General features: G+C 46.2%; 1 protein-coding gene across 1 annotated transcript in view; it reads left to right on the top strand.

The window, feature by feature from the left end:
* Window positions 1-27,760, top strand: part of CAMTA1 (calmodulin binding transcription activator 1) — a 1,293,563-nt gene that overhangs the window by 1,188,883 nt on the left and 76,920 nt on the right. The gene's annotated exons all lie outside the window — the stretch shown is intronic.

The following is a 27,760-nucleotide window of genomic DNA, read 5'->3' as shown; positions in this document are numbered from 1 at the left end:
AATCTGTGCTCTTATGATCCTCCCAGTGATGGGAAGGAAAATGCTTTGTCAGTCTGAAAGTGCTGGAAAAATGAGAGCTCTAAGAGTCATTGATTTAGAATGGGAAGGAACACCAAACACTCTAGTCCAGCCCGTTCTTTTTATCGATGAGGAAACTGAGGCCCAGCAAAGTGAAATGACTTGTCCAAGGTTACACAGGTACTTATGGCAAAGGTAAGACTTGAACTCAGGTCCTCTGATTCCCAGATCAGTGTTCTATTGTATTATATGGGATACTTCTCTTGTTGCTGCTGCTATTGCTGTTATCATTTTTATTATTGTAGCACTGACTAATCCCCCCGAGGCTTTCTCCCTCTGAGGTCCTCTCTACCCCAGTCCCAAACTCCCACTGGGCCTACCCATGAACCTGCCTCACTCAATGAATTTCTGAGTTTGGTGACTACAGGCACCAAGGTCCCCAGCCTCCTGCAGCAGGGAGCTCTCTAGAGCCAAGGACAGAGGTGACTCAGTGCCCAGTACTCTGAAGGCCCATGAGCCTCAGCGCTGGCCAGTGTTGGAGAGAGGCCAGCACAGATCTAAGTGTGCTCCTCTGAGAGAGGAACCATAGACAGAGCTGACCCGAGGCCCCGTGGGAGGGATTCCATTTCACTGACGGAAGCTGCCAGGGGCAGGAAAGCAGGGGAGTCCTCTGGAATCTCCACTTCTACCCGGGTGACCTTGGGGACTTCTCTGAAGCTAGGTCAGATTAGAAGATGCCAGGACCAATGGGGGGACCCGTCTTAGACACTTAGACACTTAGAGCTTTCACAGGGAGCAAAAGCCTACCCAGAAAACTTGGGAAGGAAAAGGCTCTGGCCCTTCTATCTGGTGATAGAGCAGAATACAAACTCAATTGTGAAAGTGCTATGAGGGGAAGATTCATGAAGACGGTGCTTTAGGTTAATAGCGAGAGATGCATGATGGTCAGGAGCAACCTAGGCTTACTGTTTCATTAAAAATGCAAGGCTTCATCTGCAGTGATGCTGGCCATTTGGCAGAGGCTGAGGCCTTCTCTTCAGGTAAAAGCTGGGGGGAGGTGAAGTTTCTGCTCACCCCTGAGCTAGGCATTCCATAGCACATCCTCCGAGGACTCTGTGTCCTGATAGCACTGGGACTCCAGCGGGAGTCAGGCTGAATTGCTTTCCCAACTCCCATCCCTTTGGGGAGAAAAGAAAGGGGATTAGTAGAGTATGGTGGAAAGAAGGTTGGCTTCAGAGTCAGGAGACCTAGGTACAAATCTCACCTCTAGTGCTTACTACCTAAGCAAACTTAAACTTCTCGAGCCTCAGTTTCTTCATTTGTAAAATGAGAATATTGGACTAGCTGGTCTCTGGTATCCCATCAAGCTCTGAATTTAGTCATTCCTGGCCATCAAGGTTGGTGATTAAAATTCACAGACCATAAAGGGGATTGGTCCCTTCTACTCCTGCAACTCCGCTATGTGTTAGGTCAGTCAGATTTAGGACAATGGGTGGCTGATGTTGACTTGGACTCAGAGCAGACTAAAGAATGGGTCTGATCCAGTCAGGCTCTGGCTCTGGCTTGGTCAGGTTGCTATGCCATCAACCGGCCTCCTTGCAGGAGCTCCCAACAGCCTTTCCTCAAGGCCATATTTCAACTAAGATCAGAGGGAATATTTGTGAAATTTTCCCTCCAACTGACAAGATGGGATTTTGACTCCTCAGAATTGCCTTGGAAGCCTTCCAAGGAGAAGGACCCAGCTCTGCTACTGACTGACTGTATGCCAGGGAGCCCCTCTCTCTAGGCCTCATGTTTTTCCTCATCTACATTGGGCTCCCTTTAAGATACTTTCCAACTCCAAGTCCTACGACCTGCAGTCTCCCCAAGTCACCTTTCCCAGAATTTCTTTCCCCTTTAACCTCCAGAAGTCTCCTTCCCCACCCTCAAAGCTTAGACACCCATCCAGATTCCATTTTTCTATTATTTCATCCTCCTAAGAAGCAACTTGAAAGAAAACTGAAGGTAGCCAGAAGCTGGGGCTTTGTTCCCATCTTCTCTTTCTATGAGACAGTCCTGGAATCCAAATTCATGGTGGAGGAAAAGGGCAGGGAAAGCAGGAGAGAAAAGACACCTTTGAGCTGAAATTAGAGACCAGTGGGCTTGACTTCTCTGCCTTGGGAAGTTCTAGAATGGCTCTTTAGAGGGATGGTTGGTGAACATCTGGAAAGGGAAACAAGGATCACAAGGAATTAGCATGGCTTCACCCAGAATCGAACATACCAAACAAAACTCATTTCCTTTTTCCAGGAATATTAATTAGAATTACTAATCTGGCAGGTGAAGGAAGTGCTGGATATAGGCTCTACCTCAATTTTAGCAAAGTTTTTGACAATGTTTCTCATTCTATTCTTGTGGAGAATATGGAGAGATATGGCCGAGATGGTAATATAATTAGACAGATTCAGAACTGGTTGGATAGCCAGAGTCAGAGGGTGGTCATTAATCATTCCTTGTCCACGTGGCAAGAAATCTCCAGTGGAGTGCCCAGGGACTGTGCTGTGGATCATTTTTGTCAGTGACTTGGATAAGGACTTCGATGTCATGCTCATTGAGTTTGCCAATGACACCAGGCTGTGAAGGACAATTAGCACTGGATTGACAGGATATGAAAAGATCTTGCCAGGCTGTAAGATAAGGCAGGGGATCTTAACTTTTGCATATATATATCTATATATAGATATAGATATAGATATATAGATATAGATATATAAACACACATATACACATATATTTGTATGTGTATAGATGAGTATATATATTATGATAACTATATTTCAATATAATTGTTTTTCCTTGTAATCCTATGTATTTTATTTTATGCATCTAAACAATTAGCACAGTCCCTGGCACATAGTAGGTGCTTCATAATTGTTTGTTCCCCTCCCATAAGAATGAACCCACACGTTTCACCAGACTGCCAAAGGAACCTAAGACACAAAAAATGTGAAGAACGCCTGCTCTGGGACATCGGGTTTTCTCTACTGAGATGAAGTACAATAAAGACAAACATAGTTTTATATACAGGTACAAAAAAAAAATCAGCTTCCCAAGGGCAAGATGTGGAAGGCATGATTTGCCTGGAAAAGATCTGGTGGTTTTACTAAGCTTCAAGTTCAGTCTGAGTCAGCGTGAGATGGGACAGTCAAAGGGACTGCCGCCATCTTGGGCTGCATGGAGAGAGGCATCACTTCTAGGAATCAGGTGGCAGTCAAGGTATACTCGGTCCTTGTCAAATCTCCTCTAGAGTGTTGTGTCCAGTTCTGGGTGCCACGGTTTAAGAAGGCTAGTGATAAGTTGAAGAGAAACCAGACAAAGGAAGCCAGGATGGGCATAAGGTGCCAAGATCATGTCGTACATGTCATAGGATCAGTCGAAGGAACTGTGGATGTTTAGCCTGGAGAGGTGTGGGGAGGGGTGTGAATAGGAGAACCTTGTTCAAGGAACATCATAGAAAAGAAACATCATAGAAAAGGAGGACCAGACTTGTTCTCTTTGGCTTTACAAGTCAGAGGTTATACAGAGGCCAAGGTCAGCTCAATGTCAGGAAAAACTCGACCCAGGAGAGCTGTCTCCAAGTGGATGGGAACTGCTCCCAGGTGTGGAGGGTGCCCCCTCCCCAGAAGTCTTCAAGCCTACAGAGTCCAGATGATTTCTTTTTTTCCTTTGCTTTTTTGGTGAGGCAATCAGGGTTAAGTGACTTGCCTAGAGTCACACAGCTAGTACGTGTCATGTGTCTGAGGACGGATTTGAACTCAGGTCCTCCTGACTTCAAGGCCGGAGCTTTATCCACTGCGCCATCTGGCTGCCCGCATGGCTAGATGATTTCTTGTCATGTATGCTATCGTAGGGATTGCTTTTGGTTATAGATTGGGCTATGTGGCCACCAAGAACCCTTCCAGCTCTCCAACTCTGATTCTATATTTTTGTACAAAGAGGGATTCTTCCTTTTGTGAGTTCCATTCTGCACTGAAACTGTGAGAAAGGACACCCACTGGAACTGGTGCCTGGGAAATGGAGAAGGGTTGTTGTTGTTCAGTCATTTCAGTCATGTCTGACTCTCTGTGACCCCATTTGGGGTCTTCTTGGTAGAGACACTGGAGTGGTTTGCCTTTTCCTTCTCCAGCTCATTTTACAGATAAGGAAACTGAGGCAAACAGAGTTAAGCGACTTGCCCAAGGTCACACAGCTAGTAAATGTCTGAGGCTGGATTTGAATTCAGGTCTTCCTGACTCAAGGCCTGGTGCTGTAGCCACTGTGCCACCTAGCTGACATGGAAATGGATTAGCACTTGATTAAAATGGGTACCATGAGGAAGGCAAACATCAACATGCTTCTCATAGAGAAGCAGTAGGGCCAGAGAGCTGGCTTTGGCATCAAGAAAACTTCAGTCCATGTGCTCCCTCTGGTGTTTCCTCACTGTCTGACCCTGGACAGGTCAGCATTTCTGTGCCTACTAAGTGCCAGGATAATGATATTTCCCAAGGTTGTTTATGGGTGCCAATGACATGGCACATGTAGAGTGCTTTGCACACTGTGAAGTGCGCTCCAAAGGCCAGTTATTATTACTGTTCTCAATGAAGTCCATCATCCTCCTGGGTTTGTTTGCCCCAATCCTTCAATAGCCTAGATTATTTTGTTATATTGGTGAATTCAAGTGTGGTCTAATGATGCCAAGGTCTCAACTCATTTCCTAAGAATGAAGCTTCCTCCAAGAAGTCATTTGGGCCTACATCCTGAATGCTAATTCCCAGACACACCCCTGATCCTAGGGAAAGAGCATAAAGATGGCCTGACATGGGCCCTTCTCCAGCACTAAGGAAATAACACCAACCCTACAGATATCCAATGGAGAGGTCAGGAATATCATTTTCAAAGGACGTTTAAACAGTTGTTCTAGAGTGCTATGAATGGCCTTTCACATGCTGCCTGATGACCACTGGGTGTCTTCTATGACCCAGTCTGTGATGGTGAGCTCTTCCATTAGACTGGGACCTCCTTGAGAGCAGGGACTGTCTTTTGCCTTTCTTTGTATCCAGTGCTTAGCACAGTGCCTGGCATACAGTAGATGCTTAATAAATGCTAGTTGACTGATTAACTGATGGGTTTTTATGTTGAGGCCAAACCAACAAGAAATCATTTAGTGCCAACTGCATGCCAGGCTCTGGGCCAGAGAGATAATACAAAGATGAAAACAAAAAAGTGTCTGCCCTCAAAGAATTAGTTTTCTCTTGCAGTGATGCATCATGTAAAAAGAAAAACATAAGCATGCTCATTTAAAGAGGGAGCAAGCAGTTCCAACTAAGGGGATCAGGAACAGCTTCCCATAGGAGATGGTATCTGAGCTGAGCCTCTGAAGAAGCTAGGAGTTCTAAGAGGAGGGAGTGCATTCCAGGCAGGAGGACACCACCTGTGCAAACATAATGAGATGGGAAATGAGGTGCCTAGTCCAGGAAACAACAGGTAGTCCAGTTTACCTGGAATGTAGAGCGCAGGAAGGAGGGTGACCCACAGTTAGCCTCGAATGCTGGTCTAGAGCCAGCTGAGAAGTTTAAGTTTTATCTTAAAGGCATCATTGAATCGATGAAGTTTCAGACCATGGCTGAGGGTGTGTACCTCTTCTTTACATCTCTTCCAATGAGCAAAATATTCTCTTCCTTTCTTCATGAATTTCATACAGTGTACATGTGGTGAGAAACTCCTTGCTTGAAGCCACAAGATTGATCATTGGAGGGGGCTTGACTGGGGTCGGTGCTGACAGGAAAGAGATTGTACCAGTTCCCCCACCATTCGAGGATTCATTCAAGGCCCTGCTGCCTCATCAAATGTACCCTTGAGATTAGAGGGGTGGGTGGGCAGGTCTTGGCCTAAGGCTAGTTTTAATCAACTACCTTAGATCTCAGATTCCTCATCTAGAAAGTGAAGGGGCTTGTACAGATGGAGTTTGAGGTCCCTTCCAGTCATGAAGTTGGATGGGGAAAATACTACATTCTCATTTCAATATCATCAGTTTTCTTTGTAACCCTATACATCCTATTTCTCCCCCCTAGTCTTCTGGATACCCTCAAAGAAAGAAAGGGAGTGAACAAATGGAGGGCTGACTGGGGAGAGAGGAGGCTGGTAAACCATGGCTCCCATCCCTGCTGGGAACCACCGTTAGTCAAGAGGAGGAGACAAGGTGGCACAGACAGCTTTGGAAATCAGCCAGGGAAAACATGGGAGATCTTCTGGAAGGGACCCCCCCCCCCACCATGTAGAGACCACGAGTCAAGTGATCAGTTCTGATGATTGAGGCATCGATACACAGGGGAGTATCAGTTTTGGAGTCAGTCAGCTAATAATCAACAAGTATTTTTTAAAGAACTTACTCTGTGCCGGTCGCCATATTAAGCACCAAAGATACAAAACCACAAGCCCTGTCCTCCTGGAGTCCACTTTATAACTGGGGAAACAGCACAAAAGCTACCAAGTACATACAAGATATGTGGAGAAGGCACTATTGGGAGGAGGGAGGCAGGAAAAGGTGAGATTTGAGCTGCAGGAAGCCAGGAAAGCCAGGTGGGGGAGGGGGAGAGCACGAGCATTGCAGGCACAAAGGACAGAGAGCCAGGGGAAAAGCACTGAGTCTGGAGATGGGGTGTCTTGTGGGAAGACGTAGAAGGAGGTCGGTGTCGCTGGACCACACAGTGCCTGGAGAAGAGTCAAGTGTGAGACCACCAGAAAGGTAGGAAAGGTCCAGGTCAATAAAATACAAAAGTTAACATTTGATCCAGAAGGTAAAGGGATCTGCACTTGAGGAAGATCAGAGATCAGAAGTTGTTGTTCAGTTCTGTCCAACTCTTCATGACCCCATTTTGGGGTTTTCTTTTGGCAAAGATACTAGAGTGGTTTGCCATTTCCTTCTCCAGCTCTTTTGACAGATGGGGAAACTGAGAAAAACAGGGTGAAGTGACTTGCCCAGGGTCACACAGCTAGTAAGTATTTGAACTCAGGTCTTCCTGATTCCAGGCCCAATGCACTATCCACTGTGCCACCAAGCTGCCCTAGAGATCAGAGGACCTGGATCCAAAGCCCAATTTTTCTACTTATTACCTGGGTGACCTTGGGCAAACTTCTCTGGAGCTCAGTTTCCTCAACTATGAAATGGAGAGCTTACATGAGACTGCCTCTGGAATCCCTTCTAGCTAGAAACGTGTGACTCTGTAGTCTGCTGTGTATCAAACTCTATGCTGGGTGATGTCAGGAGATCCTGATGTCAAATCAAGTTAACAGGCATGTGTTAAGTGCCTATCACACTCCAGGCATTGTGCTGATACAAAGAAAGGCAAAACAAAACCCATAAAAACCAGCATCTGCTCTCAAGGGCTCACAGTCTAAAGAAATAGACTGTGCTGGTTCCTGCCCTCAGGGAGCTTAATTATAATCCAGTTAGGGAGACAGGACAAAGAATCATAGAATATTAGAACTAGAAGGCACCATAGAGAGGATTCAAGCTGGCAGCTTCCTTTTACAGATGGGGAAACTGAGGTGCAGAGCAGTTAATACGTAAGAGAGCTGTAAAAAGCAACATATCAAAAAACGCATTTGTTCCACAAGCTGCATCTGGACATGTCTTTATAGTCACGTTCTGTGCCATGCACGCTGAGTTCCTGGGTGCTGAAGGGACATGATGAGAGATCAGAGAAGACTTTTGGGAGGGAAAGGAGTAGGTTTAAAGAACAGGGCCTGGGTCTTGCTGTATCTCACATCAATCACTGATGCATTGTTTACCGAGGGCTTACAATCAAGGGGGACAGGTTCTCGTTGGTGTTCTGTGGGCAGAGGAGGTGAGGAGGGAGATGAGTGATTCCCTCTCAGAGGAGAAAAGAAAAGACTAGCAGGTGAATTGGGGAGAGGGCAAGAGGGAGAATTCTTTCTCTGAGCAAATCCCTTGGTGGGAATCTTGAAAATAGAATGAATGGTTATAGAAGTAGAGCCATCCTCTCTGTGGTTTCCCCTTCTCATACCTCAATCCATATCTTCCCTTCCACATCCTCCCTCCCCCACCCACCTTCCTGGTGTTAATAAAGAGGCTTGCTCATTTTGCTACTGAGGCCTGGTGCCAAAGTTCCTTCTGAACATAGACATACATACATACTCAACATGCAATCATACATACATACATACATAGTACCATGTTGTTGTTTAGTCAGTCATGTCTGACTCTCCATGACCCCATTTGAGGTTTTCTTGGCAAAGATACTGGAGTGGTTCGCCATTTCCTTCTCTATTTTTTTTTCTAAAGTGTCATTATTTGACAGACATTCTTTTACAGATAAGGAAACTGAGGCAAACAGGGTTAAATGACTTGCCCAAGGTCACACGGTTAATAGGTATCTGAGGTGGGATTTGAACTCAGGAGGATACATAAATACACTTCATATATACTTATGTACAATTCACACGGATACAATCATATGCAAACACACACAAAGCATAGATCCATGCATATATGCATAATCATAGTGTATGCATAGTGTATACAGCTATGCATACAGATACACATACATGCCTGTCTGCAACCATACACATTATATACATTTTAATCCCATGATTTCAATGTTCAGAGCATTCCCAGTGTGGAGCCTCCGTCCATAATATGGATAGATCAACAAGTTATCTGCAACTTCTAATCAGAGAGACTTGCTGGGAGCACAAAGAGGCTGAGAACCCTGCCTATGCCGCATAACTGGCATATATCAGGGCAAGACTCGAACCCAAGTCTTCGTGACTCCAAGACCCCCTGTCTTTCCACTCCCCTAAGCTGTCTCATACATATATGCAATACCCACGTGTGCATACATATTCATTTACAATCATGCAGTCTGTGTACAGGCAGTCACACTTTGTGCAATCATGCTTGCGTACACATAGGAATGTGTCAACACATTTAACCGTGCACATACATGTGTGCACACGTGTGTAGCAAAGTGACAGTAAGTATGCATACTTATACATATGTGTGCACATAATCACACACGCATAGGATTGCATGCATATGTCCAAAAATGTACGTCACGCACCTACAGCTATACATACATTCTAGGTACGTGTGTCTACCTAGAAATGCACAGCACGTGTCTATGCTTATGCACATGCCAAATCATGTACATGATCACGTGCATACTACAGTCATCATGCATGTACATGTGCACACCTATAATCACATGCCCCTTACATGTATGCATGCACGCATACCGCCGTCCACACACAGATGGGGAATGGTGCCCATGGGTTGCCTCTGATATGAGTGTACAGAGGCCTAAAGCTGGTGCCCATTTATCATCTCTCTGTGGACCAAGAGAACGCAGCCTGCAGTGTCTGCCGGTGGTGATGTCTACGCCCCTCAAGGGGTGAGCTCCAGCTAGGGAGCCTTTTTACTAAGAGGCTGCTGCGACTAGCCACACTGAGGGAGCAAAGGAGGAGGAGAAGGGCTTCCCAGCTCATTTGGCCCAGCTGTGAACTTTGTCCCCAAGGAAGTTGCTATCAGTGGACCAGCCACGGCGATGCCAGGCCACGCCCCCTCCCGCTCTCCTACCCCATTTCTTTGGCCCTTATATCAGCCCAGGCTGACCGTTAGTGGGCAGATTCTCAATTAGAGCTCGTTATGAAGTGGAATGTGTGTGATGTGATAATGGGGAGGGGGAGGGGAGACAGAGACGCAGAGACAGAGAGAGGAGAGGGACAGAGACAGACAGACAGAAAGGAAGAGAGACAGAGAGAGAGACGGAGAGAGGGAAGAGAGAGAGGAGAGAGAGAGAGAAAAGAGAGAGGTTGGGAGAGAGAGAGAGGCTGAGAGAGAGGAGAGAGAGAGAGAAAGAGGGGGAGAGAGAGAGAGAGAGAGAGAGGCTGAGATAGAGACAGAGGCTGAGAGAGGAGAGAGAGGGAGAGAAAGAGAGGGGGGGAGAGACACAGAAGAGAGGGAGGGAGAGAGGAGGGGCTGGGGGACTGCAGTAGCTCACAAACTAGGGCATTGCTAACAGCACACGCACATACGCACACACGCATGCGTGCACACATACACACACACACACACACACACAGGACAGCTGCAATGCGGAGGCCCTTCAGGAGAAAAGATTGAATAATTGTTCTAAGCAGGGCTTCTAGGAGGCCTCTGCCTTCATGCCCACATCTCTGATTGCAGCAGAACACCAGTTTATTTAAAGGGCTAGTGTCTCTTTCCAGAGCCAAGGAGAAGAAACCCACCCAGATGTTCTCAAATAAGGATTCGTGTGACCCTGCTCAGGGTTTAGAACATCTCTCTGTGTTTCTTCTCTATCCATCGCACTCCTCTAAACCCTAGGTCCCACTACCTTCCCCAGGGACCAAGGAGAGAAAAGCTTTAGAGAAACCCAGCAAGCTCAGAAGCCCTGGTTTGATGGACATTTTGAGATTAATGTGCAGGAAGGCTTTGGATCACGTGTGGTCCAGACCTGCTCACGTGAATCCCAACTGTCATTTCTTCTGCGCTTTTGTTCTATCTAGTCACCCTCCGTGTAATATGTCACACATTTAGTTCAACATGTATTAATGACTAATGTGGAAATATATTTAATGTGATTGTACATATATAGCCTATATCAGATTGCAGGCCGTCTTAAGGAGGGGTGAGGGGGAAAATTTAGAATTAAAAATCCTATAAAAGTGAGTGTTGAAAGCGAAAAATTAATTAACTGGGAAAAAACATGTATTAAGTTTCAAGGACACAAAACCAAAACCAAAATGAGCCTACCCTTAAGAAGTCAGGGGAGTGTTACAGTGTCTGTACAGCTAAGGAAATACAAAGTAATTTCAGGAGGGAAAGGCTGATAATCACTGGAGGGATCAGGAAAGGCTCCATGAGGAAGAGCACATCTGAGTTGCACTGGGAGAAATATGAGAGTTGGTGAGGCCGTGGTAAGGAGGGACCACATTCCAGGCTCCCAAGACCACTTGGACAAAGGGATGGAGGTGGGACAATGGATGTCATCTAGAAGGAGCAGTGAGCAGGCCAATTTGGATACGGGAGAGGGGAAGTAATATGAAATAAGATTGCAGAGGAAGTGGAGCCAGACGGGGGAGGGCTTTCACTGCCAGGCTGAGGATGTCCCATTTTATCCTAGAGGCAATGGGGAGAGATGAAAGGCCTCATCGGCTCTGTATGTTAGGAATGTCATTTTGGCAGCTTGTGGAGGAGGGAATAGAAAGGGGCAAGATATGAAGACAGGAAAACTAATTAAGAGTCTACTGCAATAATCCAAGCAACAGGTGATGAGGTCCTGGACTCAAGTAGAGGATTGTTGAGTAGACAGATGGGAGCAGATGGGAGAGATGTCATGGAGGTAGAATCCACAGGACTTGACAGAAGATTGGATTTGGGGCATGAAGGAGAGGGGAAAGTTAATGATGATTCCCAGTCTGAGAAGCTAAGTGACTGGAAAGATGCTGGTGCTAACAATAGAAATGGGAAACCCCAGAAGATTTGGGGAACATGTGAATCCCATTTTGATTGTATTGAATTTCCAAGTTGGGGGGATCAGAAAAGGGCTCCTGGTACTTGAGCTGTTCTTGGGCATTCTGGAAGGTGGCACTAAGAAGGAAGTGCATTCCAAGGGTGGGGGACACTCGCTTTCCAGGCCCACTAAAGGGGTGACAGTGGCTTTCCTGACAGCCACTTGGGGACTTGGGTTTAGATTCTGAATTCCTGAAAATCCCCCTCTTGGAGCAGTTGTTGGGCAGGCCCACCTGCTGAGGGGAAACTCAGGTACCGAGAAGAAGGGGAAGAGAAGGGGGGATCGAAAGAGGAAAAACGCAGCCTCTCGTCTGGCTCCTCAGTAGTTGAGTCTTTGTTCGTGTACCGCAGTGCTCTCACCTGACCAGTAAGTGCTCAAAGAGGCCAAAGAAAAATAGGGTGTATGGAAGGTGACCTGGGCTTGGAGACAGAGACCCTGGGGTCAAATCTCAATTTACTAAATACCTACGTGCTGTTGGGTGAGTCAGCTGGGCTCTTGGTTCCCCCATCTTCAAAATGAGGGTGTTTGGGATAGATGGTCTCCAAGGTCCCTTCTGCCTTTAGATCCAATGAACCCAGAAACCCAATCCCTCTTCCTAGGGATCCCTCCCTAGGTAGGTCTGCAGCCGACTCAGAGCTATAACTAGCAACACTTTGGACTGGGGCAGGAAGCACAGTCTGATCTCAGATGTGATTGCACTAGGAGAGGGTCCAATCAATCAAAAAAACATTTATTAAGTACCTACTACAGGCTGGGTAATGTGCTAAGTGTTGGGAATACAAAAAGAGGCACAAGACAGTCCTTGCCCTCAGGGAGCTTATAATCTAATGGGGTGGGAGACGACAAAAATATATACAAAGCAAGCGATATACAGGATAACTAACAAATAATTAGTGGATAAATAATTAGCAGAGGGAAGGCATTAGAGTTAAGAGGGGTTAGGAATATATTCTTGAAGACGGTAGGATTTTAGTTGAGAATTAAAGGAAGCTAGTCTAACTTTACCCCCAAAGAGGTTGGAAAGGAAGGGAGGTCCCTTAAGATGGGCAGTACAGTGACAGGTACAAGGAGAGTGTGGCCCAGGGTTGATTGTGCTAAGCAAGCTAATGAAGGACATTGAGGTCAGATGTGGTGTTATCATGGGAAGCATGCCTTCTCCCCATAGAAGAAGTGCGCCCTTTCATTTGTCACCTTATGCTAGGAACAAATTCCTGTTCATCCTATCCTAGTTGCTACTCTGAGCAAGAGTCTAACCTGTCCTCGGTCCTTCTTCTTCATCATCACCATTATCATCATTGCTAACATTTATATAGTGCCTCCTGTGAGTCAAGCCCTGTGCAAAGCACTTTGCAAATACTATCCCATCTGATCCTCATGATAAGCCTGTGGTAGGTGTTGTTGTTATCTCCATTTTACAGAGCAAACGTTAGAAAATTGAGGCAGAGGTGAACTTGCCCAGGGTCACACAGCCACTCCACGTATGAAGCCGGATTTGAGTCTTCTTGACTCCACGCCCAGCACTCTAACCACAATTGTCATCGAGTTTCGATTCATGAAACATCCTGGTTTTTTTTCTCTGAAGTCAGCTATCATGTTTCTTTGAATATTTACAAATAGCCTCAAGTTTATTTGTTTTTCCAGAAACGGAGACACAGAGGTCCAGGTGACCCAGCTATGTTTTGTTGGGGGAGGGAGGAAAGAGCAGGGAACTGATGGCTCTCTCAAAGTTCCATCCCTGAAGATGTCACCTTTGGTTTTGACTCCTGTCAAGATTCTAAAAACCACTATCAGTCACTCAATCAACCAGCATTTCTTAAGTGCCCACTATGGGCCAGGCACTGATAGGTGCTGCAGACACAAAAAAGGAAATGAAACCATCTATGCCCTCCAGGAGCTAACAGAATGTATGTTACAAAGTACATGGGAGCTGTGTGACCCTGGGCAAGTCACTTAACCCCAATTGCCTAAAAAAAAAAGTATATGGGGAATATATCTAATGAGTGGGAGGTTGTTTTGGTGGGGGCATGGGTGGGGTGGGAGGGCTGTAGGCATAGTAGGACATCCCACCTGGAGAGCAATAACATATCTAGGCTGCCCATGCCAACTGGGGAGCATTGGAGAATTGTACCTGGAAACTGTTCCTGAGAACTTTCTCTTTGGCCTGAGATGGTCACTGCAAGCCTATATGACCAGGCTGCTGTGCAGAGGTGAGAGACCCGACTCTATTTGGGCATTTTTTTGTCTCTACTTTTCTTTCAAAAGAGAAACAACCCAATTATTACATGGTATTCCTCCCCACAACAAGGCTAGGAGGCCTAATGTCCTGCTTTACTAACTGGAGAAGGGCAATAGAAAACCTCTCAGAGCCCCCAAACCCTCTTTCAAATAAACACAAATGGGAAATACCTCTGGTACCCTTCATAGTGTTTCTTGGAGAAGCAGTATGGCACCATGGAAAGTGCACTGGCCCTGGAGTCAGGAGACCTGGGTTCAAATTCTTCCTTTGGGTGACCTTTACTTCTCAGGGCCTCAGTTTCCTCATCTGTAAAATAAAGATGGACTAGATGGCCCCCTCGATTCCTTCCACCTCTCCATGTGAGAAGCTCGTCTGATTCTGACTTATGACCAGGGAAAGGAAAAACCAGGCTCTCCTCTTCTGCTTTCCCTCTGTTCTCGTGGCTTGCCGCCCTTCCCAGAGCTTCCACTAAGCAGCTTAGATTACGTTACTCTATTTTTAATTGCTCTTTGGGGCTCAGCTCTGCCAGGATCAAAGAAAGGCCTGTGATCAACAGTTTCATTCTGCCAAGGGCTGAGACAAGGTAGGAATGTAGCTTTCCTAGAGTTTTGGTGACATGGTGAGAGCCAGCCAGTGGCCAGCCAAGAAGATAATGTTTTGTCATCAAGGTAGCAGACTCACACTTCACTAAAAGGGGAGGAGGAGCTGTCCCACTGTGGGCTGAGGCTCAGGAGATGATCCCTTTGCTTGATGAAATCTCAGGAAAGGACAAAGAACCCAAGGCTGCTTCTCTTCGGGGCAGACCCCACTGATGATAAAGTACAACAAGAGTAAGTGTTTGATTCGGAGATCCACCTATTATTAGGTTGGGGACCTGGGGCAAGTGGGCAAGGGGAGAAGCTCTCCTGGGGTGAGGCTACCAGGTGCTCTGGCTACTGATAGGGAGATGGGGATGGAGATTGGGTCAAGGGGCTGGGTTCTAGTCTAGGCTGGAGAGAAAGCCTGTCAGCCCTTCTAACTTCCTTCCATACGGCAAGACTCCAGTCAGTCTACCCTAGTTATGAGCTAGGGCTAGGGACTGGATCTGTCACTTGACTGGTATAGGGGACTCCAGATGGGGAAACACCCTATACCAGTGCAGGTCAACACTTCTGAAACTTATTGTCTTACTGAGTTGGAGGGATACTAGAACGTTGACCAAATTGTCCAGGATCTTACAACCAATGTGTCTGTAAGGTAGAAACTGAACCCAAGTCTTTCTAACTCCAGGCCAGCTCTCTACCCTTACTGCTGCTCCTACTTATGGCCCCCGTTCCCTAGTTACTGACTATAGTTTAATTGACAAATGATATCTGTTGATAAGCATGCCTACAGTCCCTATCCCAGAGTTGAGCATATGAGTCCACTTGGAGTTTTCTCTTGTGTTAAGGATTCTTTTCGCTACTGTTTTTGTCTATCCACCACCATCACTGCTTGTCGAAAATCTTACCCATCTTTCAAGGCCCACCTGCAATGCCTCCAGGTAGTCTAGTAGGGAGAAAGGGGTGCTGAAGGACAAGGAGTGAACCTGAACCTGGAGAAAGCTCCTGGGATACCCCTGCAGCAGCTGAACCAAGTGGCAGCTGCTCATGATGGGACCTCTGCTGGTATTCCTCAGGGGGTCAGCTACTAGGAGTCAGGCTGGGGCTTCTTGGGTAGAAGAAACCTATCATTGGTGAGAAGAAATTGTGTGAGGCGAGCCAGTGGAATGAATAGAAGGAAAAGACCAGGAGGGGTCAGGCTATTTCTATCATAACTGCAATACCCATGGTGCTTGTCATCTGGTTCTCCTCCCCTTCTCTCATCCTTGTAGCCCATAAGAATGGTCCAAGGTGTCTTTCTCTGTACAGGGTCCCACGTCATGGTGGCCCAGAGACCAGATGCCTCATGTTCCTACAGAAGGGTCTCCTCAATTTTGGACATCACATATACCTAGCACCACTCCCTCCTCAAAGCCTTCTTTTATTCTACCAACAGAAAAAAAACTCTTTCCTCTCTACATCCCACATAAAGTACTTTCACAAAATGAAAGCACTCTATACATGGTAGTTATTATTACTCTTGTTGTTTATAGAGAGGCCCTAGAGTCAGGAGGAAGACGTGAGCCCAGGTCCTACTTCTGCCATATGCTGGCCATGTGACCCTGGGCCAGTCATGGAACCCCTCAGTGGCCCATGAACTCTCCAGAACCCTACGTTTCAGAGCAGATGCCAGTCAGCATTGTTAAAGAGACTTTACTCCCCAGAAGCTCTTAATACCAATAAAATCACCAGCCTGTCAAAATATAAATATTATTTGTAAACCCCCCTTCCTTGTGGCATTCGTCTGTACCAGAGTCATTTACGTCCACCATATGCCTCTACTGCAAAATAGTTCAAGGAAAGGGCAATGGCTTATATGCCCTAGTGCTAACCACACACAGGTAGCACTGGGTGTAGTCCTTGGCACATTGTAAATGTCCTGTAACCATCCATTGAATTGAATTGAAAGAGATGGAGTGAAAGAAAGGCTAAGATGGATCATCAGGACTGATCATGTCACATTGCTAGGGTCCATATGTGGTGATGTCCCTGACCTTGGCTGTGCCCCTCATAAGAGCAGCAACCTTGTAACAATTTGGGGTGTCTGTGAGCTAGGTCCTTCCCCACTGGGTTCTCCTGTCCCTGGTGTGTGGCTTGAAGGTCACATGGTGTAGCAGAGGCAGACCTGGGCATGGAGTCTGGAGATCTGGGTTATGTGCCTGGTTCTGATACCTACTAACCGTTACCCCTGGGCAAGTCATGTAATATCTCTATGCCCCAGTTTCTTCATTGGTAGAATGGTGACTGATAATACTTCGATGCCTGCCACGTAAGGTTGTTGTGAGGAAAGTGCTCTGCAAACCTAAAAGCATCAAACCAATGTGAGCCATTGATAAGAGCAGCTGGCTCTCCAGTGCCCATGGCATCAACCTTTACAAAGCATTTAATGAGAAAAGAGCTGACCCTGGAGCCAAAGGATGTGGATTCAAATTCCACTTCTGACACCTTTGACAAGTCCCATAACCTCCTGGGCCTCAGTTTCCTCTTCTGTAAAATAAGAGGGTTGGACCCATTCGTCCCTGAGGGCCCTTCTGGTTGTAGTTCTATGACCTTACTGAATCCACACAGAGGGTCAATGACCATCCCCTTCACCAACCACCCAGAAAGTAGACTCAGGACAGAAGCCTAGTCTGGGATTTCTGCTTGAACCTTTGACCCTCAGCTTTCTAATTCAGCGTGGACAGACTTTGCTTCCCTATGTGACGCTCTATCCTTGATGGTGAGGCTGCTGGAGGCACTTAGACTATTATGCGATTTTAATGCTTTCTAACAGCTGAATAGGTGTGTGCACACCTGGGGTCACATGCCAGTGTGTTTTCAGGTACCTTTTCCCCCTCAGACCTTCACGTTGACTCATGAGTGAGAACGAGACTCCCTGTATGGGAGGACATAGATGAGAATTACACAGAATGAGTGGGCACAAACAGATTGTCACCACACCAGTCAGATCACATCTGAGAGCCTTCTGAGCCTTCAGATTGAGAAGAGAGGGTGGGTGAGGCCTATGTTGTGGGACACCGTCACTCCCTGGCTATTGCTGGGAAGCCTGGTCTCCATGAAATATTAATTCACCAGAAGAAGGCCTCAGGGCCCTGAGGTGGATCTTCTCCGCAGGACTGATGGAGGGACATGAAGGCACTTCACATGGGATGACTGTGATGGGTGCAGACGTAGGCAGTGCCCACAAGGAGAAGACCACCCAACCAACAAAACACTGAAGTCTACCACCTCCTTACTATGTGGGTGACCTTGGGCAGATGCCTCCCCCTGCCTGGGCCTCAGCTCCTCATCTATAAAATGAAGGGATTGGATTCAGTGGTCTCTGATGATCCCTCCAGCTCTAAATCTATGATTTTATGAAGTGCTTAGCACAGGGCTTGGCATGGCATAGGCAGTATATAAAAGCTTATTCTCTTCCCTTTCCCATGATGCTAAAAAGTTCATCTTTTCTCATAGCTTCCTGATAGCAGCCTGTAGATTAGACCCTGCCTAGAATGTGCTCCCGGCTCCCTTCCTCCTCTTAGAATCCCCAGCTGCCTGTGGGTCAGCTCCAATGCCACCTCCTCCATGAGAGCCTGCACCTTCCCAATTCCCCCTTTCCCAAGGTGGGGGCTCCCTCTTTCCCTCAAAATACTTGGTGTGGATTTCATCTCAGTTTACCTTGGTGCACATTGCAGTCTTTCCATTACAATGTAAAATCCTTTAAGGACAAATACTGCTCACTTTTGTCTTTGTAACCCAAGCACTTAAGGTAGTGCTTTTGCATATGTAAGTGCTTAACAAGTGTTTATTGAATGAATGATCGAGTGAGTGAATAAGTGAATGAATGAATGTAGCAGGATCTGTAGGAAGAAGAAAGGGAGGAGAGCTGGAGTCAGCTTGTTAGTTTGGGGGTTCTTGAGTATTTACGAAGCAGCAGAACAATGATCTTCTGAGTGGCTTAGGAAAGCAGGTTTGACGTGGGATCAGCGTTGCTGGTATTTGAATTTGAGATAGGGATTTTTGTGGGCATCATTCACTAATTCAATAGGCATTTATTAAGCACCTACTAAGTGCCAGGCACTAGATTAGGTGGTGGGGTTGTTCAGTCATTTTAGTCATGTCTGACTCTTCATGACCCCATTTGGGGTTTTCTTGGTGAAGATACTGAAGTGGTTTGCCATTTCTTCCACCAGTGCATTCCCATTTTACAGATAAGGAACTGAGGCAAACAGGGTTGAGTGATTTGCCCAGGGTCACACAGCTATTAAGCTTCAGACTCCAGATTTGAACTCAGGTGTTCCTGACTCCAGGCCTGGCACTGTATCCACTACACTGCCCAGCTGCCCCCCAGTGCTGGGGATCCAAATATAAAAATAAAAGTCTCTGCCCTCAAGAATCTCACATTCTAGTGGGGGATGGGGGTGGGAATGAGTGGGAAACAACATGAACACTTAGAAATAAATATGTAATAAGCACAAAATGATTTCCCAGGTTGGGTTGGAGAGAGACTAGAAAATGAGATTAGGGTAGGCCTTGTGTCGGAGCATGTAGTCAAGGTAGGCCTGAAGAAAGCTAGCCTGTCTCCAAAGCAGCTGCCAGCGGGCATATTCTAGGCCTGGGGGACGATCTACAACGGCAATCTACAAAGGCAGGAAGGCCTCCACTCTAGACGCACATTCCATCTCTCACTAGTGCTCTGTTGGGAAGCATTTGCCCATATCAAGCTTCCATTGGATTCTTTGCTGTTCCCTCCCAGTGCTTCTAGGTTTGGGTTGCTGGGGACGGCAGAGTCATATCAGGTTAGCCAGGGGGCCAAACAGGTCATCACAAACGACTTCCATTCCAAGAGGAGTGGGCAGTTGCTTAAGTTAGCATCCTTTGCAGTTGTCAATGAGAAATGTCATGTTACAAATATATGGGACACTAATGTATGTGATTCTCTGTCATTAATCTTGTTGTAATTCAAGGGGTGGAATATGTGCTTTATATCATGGTGGGGGAAGGGGAATGGATTAGAGACATGGCCACCATTTCTTGGTCTTGTTTGTTCTCAAAGTTCACTTTCCTAAATGGATCCGGGGAGGTCCAAGTGCTTCTTGAAGGGCCTGTGGGGGTGGAAGTGTATCATGGAGTCTGTAGAGAAGGCTCCAGTGTAGATTTAGCCCTGAGCCCCCAGCTGCTGAAGCCTTCTCAGGGGGCCTCTTGATCCGGAAGTCTGTGTCCTGAGGAATTTTTTCTTAGGGGCTTACCTCCTGAGGAGGCATCAAGACAAGCAACCCCAGGGCTCAGAGATCAAATCAGTGTCTCATAGGAGGCAGAAATCAAGTGGGAGATTTTCCCCAGGTCTGCAGTGAAGTCCCTACCCAATCAATTAGTTTGTAAAGTCTTCCACATTCTGGCTCCAGCCTACCTTTCCAGACCCATCGCCCATTAATTTCTCTGACACTCTCTGTGACACTCCCACCATCTTACACAGTAGCTGGCACATTCTAGGTGTGCTATAAATGCACATTGAATTCCATTTAATTGATTCAAACCCCCCTTCTGTCTGTGCCATGTCACCCAATTATCTATACCAATGAAAAGGCAGCATGGCATAACAGAGAGCTGGTCTTAGATTGGGAAGTCCTGGGTTCAAGTCTGGAATCTCTGTGAACTTTTCTGTTCCAGAGGCATCTATTTAAAACTCTACGACGCGAGGAAGATGTTGACCTGCATTGATAGAGGAAGGTTGGGATTTCCCTATACCAATAAAATCTAATTGCGGTCCTATCTCCTTTCATAGGAAATGGCAGCCTCTCTCCAGCCATGATGAATAGATTTACAGTCAAAAGACCTAGGTTCAAATCCTGACCTTGAACAAGGCGCTCTCTGTCTCTGGGCCTCCATTTCCGATACTATGGGGGGTGAACGATTTCCAAACAGCCTTCCCAATCTCAAATCAATGATCCCGTAGAAAGGCACCACTGGACGTCACTTGGGGAGGTCCAAGTTGTTTTCAGAGTGTTGATCGCTTCCTCCTCTCTATCAGGGCAGGAAATGGAAGCCAGTGGCAGGAGGCCGTACTGGTATGTCATAGAGGCTTGGAGCCTTTGAAGAACTGGGGGATCAGTTTTGTTCAGCCCGGCTTCAGGGCAGGATGAGATAAAAGTGGAAACGACATAGCTTTCAGCTTGATATCAGCAAAAAGTATTCCCAATATTTCCACTTGCCCAGTGGGTTCCTCCTCATTGGAAGTATTCGAGAAAAATTTGGATGACTTGGATAAAGACCTATTAGAAATACTGGTGGGGGAGAGGGGGAGGAAAGGAGAGATTCTTGTTTGTATGTGGGTTAAACTTGACCATCTCTGAGGTCCCTTTCAACCCTGACAGTCTGTGACTCTCTATAAGACCTGCCCTATAATAGCTTATATCTAGTTGGGAAGGTAAGACATGTACACTGACCATCATGATATAAGGCAGCAAATATGACGCATCAGCAGTGGCACAAACCGTAAACTGGCACCAGAACCCATGTCGAGGGGCATGAAGAGGAGAGGCTTTAGGGAAAAGATGGGACTCGGGCTGAGCCTTGGAGGATGGGTAGGATTACAACAGGAAGAGACTATTGACTTCTCAAGGCGATATAGAATTAAGTGAAAATGTGTGTTACAGAGATTGTAAATGGGGGAGCAGTTCAAAGGTGAGGGAGGTTGTGGTGGAAAGAGCCCTGGATTTGGAGCCCAAGGAACTGGGTTCTAACCCCAACTTGACCACTTATACTTGTATGACCTCCAGCAAATTGATTCCCCTCCCTGAATCTCAGTTTCCTCTTCTATAAAATAAAAGGATTGGAGTAGTTGACCTCCAAGGTCTCTTCCTACTCTAAACCCTATCAGCCCATGACCACTGATGGTGGCAGGGGTCAAGGAGGCTCCATTGAGAACATATGATGAGCATATACTTGTCCCATGGTTGCAATCCGACGAGGAAAAAGAGAGAGAGAGGAGGACTCTGAAGGCTAGAGGAATGAGCTGGGCAAAGGCGGAGACAAGAATTGGACCTTTATGTGGGACCCCGAGGTTGACCTGACTAGAGTGTAAGGTGTGAGATGCAGAAGAGTGGAAATTAACATTTGATGGAGGTGGTGGGGCCAGGTGATTCAGGTTCAAAGCCAACAGGTCTGGGTTCACTCTGGGGAAGCTACGGTTACTGTTTCAGAATCTCTGCGGGCTGAGAGTGCCTGCTTTATGTCTCTAATGAGTGCTGATGACTCATGACGGCTCTTGTGCACTTCATTGCACATAGCAACAGGCCCTGGGGGGCAGCCAAAGCATGCTAGCTTGGGAGTCAGAAGGCCTGGGTTTAAATATCCCCTCTGCTGACTTGTATTTCCTTTGTATGTGCTTAGAGGTGTGTGTGCTGTTTCCCCAAGTAGATGTTAAGTCCTTTCGAGGAGGGATGGCTTCATTTCTGCTTTTGTATTCCCAGAATCTAACGCAATGCCTAGCAACTTGTGGTTCAGTAATTAGTCATATCCCATTCTCTGTGACCCCATTTGGGGTTTTTTTGGTAAAGATACCAGAGTGATTTGGTAAAGATACCATTTCCTTCTCTAGCTCATTTTACAGATGCAGAAACTGAGGCAAATAGGGTTAAGTGACTTGCCCAGAACCACACAATTAGTTAAGTGTAAGATTTTAAAAAATTTTTTTTTTTGGCTAGGCAATAGGGTTAAGTGACTTGCCCAGGGTCACACAGCTAGTAAATGTTATGTGTTTGAGGCTGGATTTGAACTCAGGTCCTCCTGACTCCAGGGCAGGTACTGTATTAGATATATCACCTAGCTGCCCTCCAGCACATAGAAGGTGCTTAATAAGTGCTAATTAGTTGATTACTGATTGGCCCCAACTCTTGACCAGTTTTGTCCTTTTAGTAATACTGAATTTGTAATCACCTCCTTAGACTTTATTCACTTGGCAAGTCTGAGGGGACCACAGAGTCCCACAGCCTTGCAGGGCAGAAGGAAATTGAGGCCCACATAAGTAAAGCAATTTGCCCAAGTAACAGCTGGAATTAAAAACCCCCATCATGGCTCTAATCCCAGGCTTATTATTACCCAAGGTTCAAAATCAACAGCAGTCATCATAATGGCTAACATTTATATAGCATCTACTATGTGCCAGGTACTATGCCAAGCACTTAACAAATATCATCTCATTTGATCCTCACAGTAACCCTGGAAGGGAGGTGCTGTTATTATCCCTATTTTACAGTTGTGGAAACTGAGGCAAACAGGGATTGAGTGACGTGCCTAGAGTCACACAGCTAGTAAACATCTGAGTTGGGATTTGAATTCAGGTCTTCCTGACTCTAGGTCTAGCACCCCATGCTACCTAGCTCCCTCTAACAATGCTGCCTGGAAAGAAAAGTAAAATCAAGCCAGAGAATGGCCTATGCCTTCTAATGGCAGAGCCTTAAAGACCTGCTTTAGGCCTAAGAGCCAGGGTGGCCCTGGAGTCAGGAAGACCTGGGTGTAAAGACAGCTCTTAGAGCGTCCTAGCATGTGATCCTAAGTCATTTAGCTTTTCTGAGCCTCAGTTTCCTCGTAAGTAACATGAGGATGATAACAATACCTCAGGGTTGTCATGAGGTATAAATGAGTTCAGTGAGCAGAGAACCTTATTAAGTGCTAAGGAAACGTCTAATGATATGGATTCAGATACCGTCATCCAGGTACCATTGGAGCTCAGAGGCAGAACCCAGGCTCTGGAATTTCCTGCTCCTGTGTGCAGAGACTGGGGCACCTGGAGTGAGACAGGGAAGGCCAGGAGCAGGAATCCTGGCACTTTTGCCCCAGGCCAGAATTCTCGGGCATGCTGTGGAGCAGATGTGGGAAATGGGGAGAAGGCAAGGGTGAAGGACGAGGGGTGATGAACATCACCTCCGTCTTCAAGTGTTTCAAGTCATGGGATTGTTCTCCTGGCCCTGGAGGGGAGAACCAGAAACATGGGTAGAAATTGCAGAGGTAGATGGAGGCTTGAGGTCAGGAAGAGCTTTTGTACCATTAAGGCTGCCCAGAGAGAAACAGGCGGCTGGGAGGCAGTGCCTTCTTCCGCCCCGGAGGTCTTCGGCAAGGCTGCATGCCCATCTTTTGGGGGGGGCGATAATAGAAGGGAATTCTTATCTGGGTATGGGTAGGATCAGGTGCCACCGAGCTACCTTCCTGCATTTCTGCATTTCTGTGTCCAGTTCCTCAGACCTTAGTGATCTGGGGCTAGGTTAAGCCAGATGGGTGAGCTGTAAGCCTCTTCTTTTCCCTCAACCCTGATTGGTTGTTCCTTCCCAGGCCCAGATGTGGCCCGAGAGGCAGATGGCCACATGCCTTCCCTCAGGGATGTGGGGGTTGGGAGGAGGGAAGGTGGGAATTAGAAGACATCAGGAATATGTTTCCAAAGTCGGACCGTGTTGTGATTCATCCTAGAGTGACACAGTAGTGCCAGATTCAGGGAGCAAACAGGCTTCTGGGCTCACTAATGAGTGGTTGCTAATCTAAAGAATAAAAGGGATGAGTCCAGAAGGGCAGGAACTCAGCCTGGAAGACCTACTCTACGTAATTATGCCTTAGCTCCTCAGTAAATTAAATTTGACTCTCATCAGCCAGCCTGTGTCATTCTGATCCCGGTCTGCAGCTTCCCAGAATGCAAGGGTTCCAAGCAGGGCCTCTGCAAACACAAATAGGAGCACAGAGCTTTTTCCAGGGAAGCTTCAGCTGGCCTCAGGGTCTGGGACCCCCCAAGCCTCAGTCACACTGGTTTCTCATGTTTGGCCCAGGAATCCTACCTATCATACCACATATCCAGAGTATGCTCTTCCAGGAAGGAACTGGCAACCCAGTGCATTTGGGGGAAGTAGTCTGCTACAGAGGGCAAAGCTCATATATTTGGAGCTGAAAGGGCCATCCAGCCCAATCCCTTATTTTACAGAGAAGGAGACTGAGGCCAGAAAAATTAAATGACATCACCCAGATTGAATGAGGCATAGTCAGGATTTGAACCTCTGTCTTCTTTCTCCAAACCTAGCACCCTTCCCACTTGACCACACTGCCCTCTGAGTCAGAGGACCCAGATTCAAATCGTACTTCTAACACATACTACCTTGTGACCTTAGCTCACCTAGTTCAGTCCTCTCCATTTTACAGATGAGTAAACTGAGCCTCAGGGAAGTTAAGTGGCTTGTCCTAGGTCACATTTACAGATTACAAGGGCTGGGACTTGAATTCAAGTCCTCTGACTCCAAATCCAGATTAGCTAGTATCATTAGATGTAGAATACTCCTTTTAAATTCATGTTCCCTGGCCTCAAACAGGCTAAGTTTTATTTGTTTTTATGAGTGGTGGGGCTATGAGGTTTCAGAGGCTGTGGTTGCTTTGAGGTCAGGTTTTTTTCCCTCTACCCCTGCATTTTGCTTATAAAATACCCAGAAATTCTCAAAGACAGAAGAACGTATATTATTGGAGCCGGAATGTGGGAGGAGGGTGGTAATGGTCCTGGTCAATACTTTGTCTTCTGTGAAGGCCATTGTGTGATCCTCTGCCTTCCCAGGTAGATATGAAATTGATCAAATTCCAGCTCAGTTCAACAAAATATAAGATTAAATGAGAAATTCCAAAAGAACTTATCTACTAAGGTGATTGTGCTAACATATTATTTCAATTACCTTGTTAAATCGCTCACTGCTGCCTGGGCTGCTCTGTAAACCAACCTGCCTCCCATCTCTATCTTACAAATGGCACCCCTGACTCAAGCAATGTTCTTTTCCAAAGACAGAGAAGCGTTTTCTTGATATCTTCCATTTTGCCATACCAGAGTCAGACGCAGTTCCACTTATGGAACTGGAATGTCAGAGCCTCCCAAACCTTACCTCCTTGGGACTGTCTTCCCTGGTTTGGGGACTAGGGTCCTGGTGATGAAACAGCTGGGCTGGACATCCCTACTGTGAGTTTCCTCACTGAACAAACACCCCTCTTCTGCCCTCCTTTCCTAATGGGAGTGGAAACCACCACGTAAGTAGAGAAGTGACTAAATGTAGGAATGGAGCTGAGGGAGCAGAGCAAAGAGCAAAGAGCAGTGCTGCTTAATAATTCACATTTTTTAAGTTATGAAAAATAGAAGCCAGTGATACAACTTTCAGCCATTTCATGTAAGAGGTGAATAATTCAGTATAATTCTTAGGACATAAAAAATGCATACGCTTTATAGTTTTATAAAATAGATCACGTTTTCTACTGCACCTGAACGCCTGGTTGAGGTAACTCAGGGACCCCACAACAGGAAAAGAAGTGAATTCTCCATTCTCAGTGGGGTCCGAGAGGCAGCATTGATTGGGGCTGCTTCAGACCACTCAAGATGGTTTAGTAGATGCTGCAAAAAACTATCAGCAGCGCCCCATGTGGTGGTAATTACAGGCTTCTGCCCCACTTACTGGATTCCCATGGTGCTCTGGAGCTGGCCATCTTAAAAGCTTTGAGGATCTCAAAAGCATCCAGCTACCTCCAGTCCCTATTCATGGTAGCCTAATCAAAGTCTTAAGAGGATGAACCTTTAGGGCCCTCTTGTTGAGGGCTGAGACATGTAGACAGAACCTGAAGAGGAAAACCAGAGAGTATAGAAAGAATGTGATCTTTTAAACACATTTTTAAAAAAATTTTAAACCATTCTTTCCCCTGGCTTTCTTGCTTTTTTACTGCTGGTGAGAAAGTGAGTGGGAGCCCATTTATATTTGGTTAAAGATTCTGGCATTATTCCAAGCCACTTGAAAGTGAATTTAAAACAAATGGTGTCGTTGAAAGTTCTTTTCCTTCCAGAGGAACATCTCACTTTAGCATTAGAGACAAGTATAATTTGGTGGGTGTTCACGTGTCCTAATGAACAACTCTTCTTAGCTCTACAGATAGCAGAGTCAAACAAACTATTTAATGGGCAGTGGAGTGAATCAGTATAAGAGCAATTGCATGTGTCCTGAAGTGCCTACTATGTGTCCACAAAATTCTAGGTGCTGGGACACTCAGATTCTTGAGGAATTTTAAAGAAGAACAAAATAGATCATCCGGGCATTGCATGATAGGAGGAGAAAATGGGGTGGTCATATGTTTAGCACTTGCAGCTATCATCCTCGGAAGGGACCCCTATGGAGGTGTAGCCAGGTAACTTCTTGTAAGTTCTATAGCCTCAGCTATGAAGACCCAGGAAAGAAATCATTATCACTGTCAACTAGTTCAACACAAGAAACCAAGATTTTACCCATAGAAATGGCATTATAGAAGAGGTATTAACCTCGGCTTTCTTGCTGCCCCCTAAGGACCATGGGATCTTCCCATTGGACTTAAGCTGAAACCATCCAAGTGTATTGTCTCCTTCATTGGAATGTGAGCCCTTCAAGAGCAGGAGCTGACTTCCCTATCTATTTGTATCCCCAGCACAGTGCTTTGCACATAGGAAGAACTTAATAAATGCTTTTTGCATTCATTATTCACAAGTGATGACAGATGGACAGCCAGAGTATTCCACTGAGATCCTCTCAGGGTCAGGAGAAATGGAAGAAAGGCTCCAGCTCATTGTTTCTTGTAGTGAACAAAGAACCCAGTTACCTGTAGTGAATTTGTAGTAGGACATTGGCAAGGGTCATACAGGATGGGCAAGAATGGATAGCTTGGGATCTGCATGAAAAGAGGAAAAATCCAAGCCAGTGAGATCACACAGTCATCGGCACAGGCACTGAAGATACAAAGGCAGCAATGAAGCAGGGGCTACCTGCCCTCAATGTGCTTCTATTCTCCTGGGAGACACAAGTCCCCCAGGAGATAAGTAAACACAAAATAATTTAGATAAGTAAATACAAAATAATTTGTATTTATTAAAGTATAAGTAATTACAAAAAAAATCATTTCAGAAGGAAGAGAGCCCAGACAACTGGCTGAGAGGGTAGGGAATCAGGAAACACCTGAGCAGTGTTCTTCAAAGAAAACTAGGCAGTCTGAGAGGCTCCCAAGAAGGGACACCCTCTAAGATGTCCCAGGCAGCCTGGGAGAGACAAGTCTTTGTGAGACTTTTGTGCCTTTTCCTGATGACATTTTGTCCTGAAAACATTCAAACGTTTAGCACCTGGAATGTATGAAAGCTCACTGCAAGTGACATATGTCAGCTCCTCCTTTCCACAGAGAGCCTGTGATGTTGATCATTTCTAAATATACTTAAGGATGAAAATAATGCCTTCCTTTTGGTTAGCCATCTTAAATGTCAGCAACATGGGAAATGATTGTGACATGACAGGTATGATTCCATTCTTGAT

Source organism: Vombatus ursinus, unplaced genomic scaffold (assembly GCF_900497805.2).
Source record: "Vombatus ursinus unplaced genomic scaffold, bare-nosed wombat genome assembly UNPS02014932.1, whole genome shotgun sequence".
NCBI lineage: Eukaryota > Metazoa > Chordata > Mammalia > Diprotodontia > Vombatidae > Vombatus > Vombatus ursinus.
Note: the sequence above shows the minus strand (reverse complement) of the source record. Positions and strands in the feature narration are given on the sequence as shown.